Consider the following 6782-nt stretch of genomic DNA (forward strand, 5'->3'; position numbering starts at 1 on the left):
CCAATCATTGCCTGCCTGGGGATGCGGAGCAACCAATCCACGGGAAGGCCCCGCCCCAGGCCCGCAAGGCCTTTTGGGGGTCGTGGTTTCCTGCCGCTACCGAGCAGAGGTGAAGTTGGGCTCCTGGCAGTTCGCAGGTTTTGTCTGCACTTGTGTTTTGCTTTGAGATACCCATAAATCTCTTTCTGTATGTCAGCAGATCAAATTAGGGGCGGGGAGGGAAAGGCAAAATAAATGAACAGAGTTTATCAGACCTTCATCTACGTCTCACTTCTGAAGCTTAGGGCTTGCCTACCATTTCCCCAGATTCCACTGGGGAAGCTCTCCCGGCCCCTGGCTTGATTTCATTTGAAATTGGAACAGTACTGCTCAATCTATAGACATTGTTTTGAAGAATTAGATCAGAGGGTTTGCCTCTGTTTAGGAATTCGCTGAAAGTGTTTTTTTTTTTTTTCCTCTTTTCAAAATTTTATTTTGGGGGCATAAATAGATTTTATTTATTTGTTTTAATGGAGGTATTGGAGAGTGAACCCAACCTTTTACGTGCTGGATAAGCACTCTACCCCTGAGCTGTACCCTCACACCTGACAGTGTTTTTTATATCAGTGTTAACACTACATTTTTGCAGCTCTAGGCAAATAAATTAAGACTGAAAAATTTTTTAGAAAGATTATGTATTTGTAATTTCAGTCTATCCAACAAACGGAAATTTGACAACTATTCAGAGTAGAGGATCACTTAAAAAAAGTCTCTAAGGATACAGAGATTTAAAATTGGATTTCTTGGAGCCAGAAGAAACCTTTCCTTCCAGATCCCTTGATGCAATTTAATATGGTACCACATTAACATTTTAGAATTCTCTAGAGAAATTCATAATTGCTATACAGCCAGTAGGGCCGTGTACTAGTCATGACCAAAGCTGCAAATTCACACTTCTGGTGTTTGCCAAAGCTCAGAGAAGGAGTGGTTTGCTCCGACTTTTTCATTTCTCCTACTTAAAAAAATAAATAAGCAAGCCCCTCCCCTACAATCATGTAGTTATTTTTCAATAGCAGTTAAAAATAATATTACAAAACACTTCACACATTTAGAAAGATATAAAGAATAATATAATAAACATTTCTGTATTCACTACCCAGTTTAACACCTAGAACATTAAAAATAGTTGAAATGATTTTTAAAAGTGGACACGGATAAGATTTTTAATACAAAGTAGTTTAATTCCTACCAAACTTAAACAAATTTTTTAAATTGTAAAATTAATAGACTATTTATGCCCATGTGAATTATTTGGAAAACACAGGAAAGTATAAAGAAAAAAATCATGTGCCATCCCAATATCCAGAGATATTCACTCATAATATTTTGATGATATTTAATCTTTTTTCTGCACATACAAATACTCACATATGAAGTATCAGTTTTAAAATGAAACAGATGCGTACTATATGCAAAGTCCCATATTCTGTTTCTTTCTTTGAGCATTATCATATTTCTCTGTTCTTAAATATTCTTTAAATTCTCTTATTGTGTAATACTTGATACTTAGTGAATACATATGCTATGAGTATGTGAAAAAAATAATAACGTGAACAACTGTGACCACCCCCTCCCCACCCCCAACAAATGATCAATAACATTGAAGTGGTATGTGTCCTAGTGCCCCTGTGCCTCGGTTCCTTGCCCAAGTAACTACTATCTGAAGCTATGTGAGTCTATGTGTGTGCTTTAAATAGTTCTACCACATATATATGATGCCAAATGTGTATATATATGAGAGCTGAGAGTTTGGTTTCGCTTGCTTTTATCAAAATGGCAGCATGCTGTACATAGTCTTGTGCAATTTGTGGTTTTCACTCCACATTGTGTCTGTGGGATTTGTTCATCCTGTTATATCTAACTATAGTCTAGTCACATTCACTGTGATTGATATTGCATTCTGGTATCATATATAAGCATTTATTGCACATGTCTCCTGGGCCACCCATGGAAGAGATTCTCTGGTTATATATACATCTTTCTTCTTGAATCTCAGGCCTTTCTTCTGGAATAATTTTTCTTTTTCCCAGTGTTCATCTTTTTGAAGCTACTTTATTGAATGTAGTGAACTGTCTTCCTTCTGGCTCTTTTTAAGGACTTCTCTTTGTTTTTAGTATTCTTCAGTTTCACTACAAGGTGTCTAGATGTCAAATTTTTTTTTTTTAAGAAGTCCAATGCGCTATCCATTGCACAATGGAGCCAAATTTCTTTTTTTTTTTAAGTTTACATTTCAGTGCTTTTAGAATGTTCACAGAGCTGTGTAACCATTGCCACAGTCAATTTTAGAACATTTTCATCAAAAAGAAATCCTATACCCTTTAGCCATTATCCCCTAATTCTTCCCATCTTCCTCCACTTAGACCTAAGCAACCACTAATCTACTTTCTGTCTCTATATATTTGCCAATTCTGGACATTTTATATAAGTAAAACCATATAATTTCTGGTCTTTTGTGACTGGCTTCTTTCACTTATAATTTTCAAGTTTCATCTACATTATAGTATGTATCAGTACTTCATTACTTTTTATGCCTGAATAATATTCCATTGTATGGATATACTGCATTTCATTTGTTCATCCTTTCATACATTGGTGGACATTTGGATTTTCATCTTTTGGCTTTTATGAATAATGCTGATATAAACCATCATGTGCAAGATTTTGTGTGGACCTATATTTTAATTTCTCTGAGGTATGTACCTAGGAATGGAATTGCTGGGTCATATGGTAACTCTATGTTCAATCATTTGATATAATTCTGTACTGTTTTCCAAAGTGGCTGCACCATTTTGCATTCCCAGCAGCAATGTCTGAGGATTCTGAATTTGCCACATCCTTGTCAATACTTATCTGACTTTGATTCTAACAATTCTGGCAGGTGTGAAATGGTATCTCATTGTGGTTTTGATTTGCATTTCCCATGTGACAAAAGATGCTGAGGATCTTTACACGTGCTTCTTGGCCATTTGTGTACCTTTCTTGTCTAGTTGGATGTTTTGTCCATTTTTAAATTGGATTATTTGTCTTTTTATTATTGAGTTATAAGTGTTCTTTATATAGTCTAGGTACAAGTTCCTATTACCAGATGTATGATTTACAAATATTTTATCCCATTCTGTAGGTTGTCTTTTTACTTTCTTATGGTCCCCTTTGAAGCACAAAAGTTTTTAACTGTGATGAGTTCAATTTACCTATTTTTTCTTCTCTTGCTCAGGCATTGGTGTCATATCTAAGAATGTTTTGCCAAATCCAAGGTCATGAAAATTTATTCTATGTTTTCTTCTAATATCTTTTATCTATATTCTTCAAATAGCTATTTCTTGAACAAATATTTCTTCATTTGCTGTTTGCCCTTAGGATCATTTCTAGAGGCTTACATTTTTAAGAAAATAGTCAACAGTTTCACTGGAGAGCTGGCCAGTGTAACGCCTCATAATGTCATACCAGACATTGAATGCCCTAAATCAATATGTGATAAAAGTCTTGAAATGATAAAATATACATTCCAATGCTAAAGCAAGAATTATGATTTTTTCCCTACTTTTTTGAGGAAGGAGGTAATTAGGTTTGTTTGTTTGTTTGTTTATTTATGATGGAGGAACTGGGGATTGAACCCAGGACACTGTGAATGCTAAGCACAGACTCTACCACTGAGCTATATCTTCCCCTCCAGAATCATGTTTAATGAGAAAAAAGTAGAAATATTAGCGTTAAAATCAGGGACAAGAAAAGAATGCCTACTATCACTATTGTTTAATATTATTTTGCAGGTATTTGTCAAGACAAGTAAACAAGAGAATGAGATTAAGGTATACAAAATTGGAAAGGAAGTACAATTATATTTATGTGCAGACATAGGATGTGTATCCGGCAAACTTGAAATAATAAACTGCCAAACTACTACAAAACTATTAGTGTTGTAAAAGAATTCAGCAGGTAATCTTGGTATAAAATTAATATACAGAAAGCAATAACTTTGATCTATGCAAACAACAACCAGTTAGAAGATACAGGAAAAAATTCCATTTGTAACGGGAAAGATGATAAAGAAGAAAAATATAACTAGGAATAGACATGAGAAATGTGTAAGATCTATCTGAGAAAATACTTTTTAGATTATTAAAAGGAGATTTAAATGGAAAGGGATACCGTATCTTTGAATAAGAAAACTGTATCATAAAAATGTTATAGGTGGGGACTAACCCTATCAGATATTTAAAAATTCTACAAATCCTCCATAATTATCTATAATCTATCTATCTATCTATCTATCTATCTATCTATCTATCTATCTATCTATCTATCTATCTATCTACCTGTCTATCTATGGCTACATCACTGGTATATGGTATAGACTCAGTTCTTATCTTCAGTGGTTTAAAATGCATCATTGTATTTATTTTGGTGCCCAAATTATCCTATATTTGGCTAGTAGAAGTTGCTTGAATCTGATTCCTGTGTCCTTGTGATATGCCTCCATAATTAAAAAAAAGATTCCTTGTTTTCTGGCATAAAAAGTTGTTTCTGACTCATTTTGTGCCTGTCCTACCCTGGCCCTGGAACCAGCCCTTTCTCAGAAGGGCCTTGGTTCCGCTTAGTAAGGAATTGCATTAGACACCATGTTTAGGAATACACAGTCTTAAATTACCCCATTCCACTGTAGAATGGGGGATGATCAATCATCTTATAGAATTAAAAAAATAGAGAAATAATTGACATACAACATTATGTTAGTTTGCAGTGTACAACACAATGGTTTGATATTTGTATATATTGTAAAAATGATCACCACAATACATGCAGTTAACATTTTATAGCTGTTTTGACATTACTCCCCTAAAGACTTAAAACAGCCACAGCCATCTTGTAGTCTTACAATTAAAGGTAAAAATGGGATTTAAAGATGAGAAGTTAAGGAAATGCATCTGATTTAGATGCCGCCATGTGCCACGCCAAACTCTCCTGTGAAGCCTCTTTTGGGGTGACAGTTCGGGCAGTCTTACCAGCTGGCCCCTCCCTGGAGACAAGCATACCTCTTCCTTCCTGCCCCAGGAGACTTCCTTGATGCCCTTTGGGGACTGCTCTGTGCTCACATCGGTGCAAACTATAATTGTTGGAGCGTTAATACCCAAGGGATCACCCTTGACCAATAGAAGATGGAAATGATGGGTAATTATTTCTCTAGGACAGTTTGGAGATGCACTTCACCGGGCTCCTGGGAGGTCCCAGGAGGGTGGAGCCCCAGCTGCCCTCTGCAGTGGCAACCTCAGTAACTCATTTTTTGGTTGGTTTTCCCTCCCTGCCTGTTTCATTCTTTCTGCCTTTCACTCCTGCTCCCTGGGGTCACCTCCCAAATACCCATAGGCAAGCTCATGTCTCATGTTCTGTTTCCTGGGGAGAAGGGGTTCAAGCTAAGATAGCATCAATTTTTATATATGTATGTATATATACACACACATATATATATACACACACATATATATACACACATATATAAAATTCAAAACGGAGGGATGATAATTGCTAATTTAGTCAGATCTTACAGGATAGTCAAAGAGCAGGCTAAAGCAAGATTAGTTTATTTTCATAGATATCACTTTGGAACTGACTTTTCTCAGTTCTCTGCAGTGTATCCTCCTCCTCCTCCTCCTCCACCTGTTTCTGTCTTTCCTAGCTTTCCTGACCTCTTTGTCTCCACGCATCTATCCCTCTGATCTTCCTTCCGCCTCTGCTTTGTCTTATTTCTAGTCCTCCATCTCTTTCCACTTCATCATATTTATCTCCTTCATGCCTTTGTTCTTTTTCTGTGATTCCTCTTATTTCCTCCCGTTTCATACAGTCAGCAAACAAAATTGAGAATCTACCTAGCTCGTCGGACACCTGAGTCCTTTGGCTTTACGCTCCTTGCATGGTCTCATAAACAGAGGAGGGAAATGGGGGATTAGATCGTGTGCTCCCCCAAACCAAGGGTGCTGAAAGCTTTGCTGAGTATGGGTGGGAATAGCCCTTGACAAACATCCCATGAACGTTGAAGGATTAGCATGCGAAATGTATACAGAAGAGATGGTGGAAATTCATCTTCCCTGATGGCCACAGACATCACAGAGCTGGCTCTGGGAATTGGTCCTGAGTATAAGGATGCTTTAGTTCAGTCTTCTGGATCCAATCTCTGCTCTTCGGCTGGATCGTGAAGGGTTATTCATTCCCAGGAGTGGAAAACCAGAAGCTGGAGAGGAGCTGGGAGACTCATGGAGAAGTTGCCTGCCCCCTGCACAGGGCAAAGCAAGGCCATGTTTTCCCGGACGTGACTGGATTTGCCTCTCTATAAAACCACCCAAACACATGCATTTGTTCACATTTCAAAACCACTTTATTAGCAAAATGAACAAAAGGAGAATGACGTTTAAATTAAATAAATTACACAAACATCTCAAGAGTCCCGGTCTCCCCCGGAACCACATCATCACAGGTCAGTATCACTAAGAACATTTAAAAGTATTGAAATTCTGGATTGTTTCACTGCCTTGCCTTCCTTTCCTGCCTAGGTCAGGTCCAGTGAGTGGTCTGTGTGAATCTGTGTTCTTTCCAAAGTATTCCAACAGTGACGTTTCTTCACGGTCTTCGTCCACCCCAGTGTTTCCAAGCTTACCTCCACCGTGGGCTCTGTGAATACTTACACCCTTGCACTTACTGCAGGATCTCTCCTTGAGCCCCATTTCCAGGCCACCGGGAGTCAGAAATCC

Source organism: Camelus dromedarius, chromosome 21, assembly GCF_036321535.1.
Source record: "Camelus dromedarius isolate mCamDro1 chromosome 21, mCamDro1.pat, whole genome shotgun sequence".
In the NCBI taxonomy this organism is placed as follows: Eukaryota; Metazoa; Chordata; class Mammalia; order Artiodactyla; family Camelidae; genus Camelus; species Camelus dromedarius.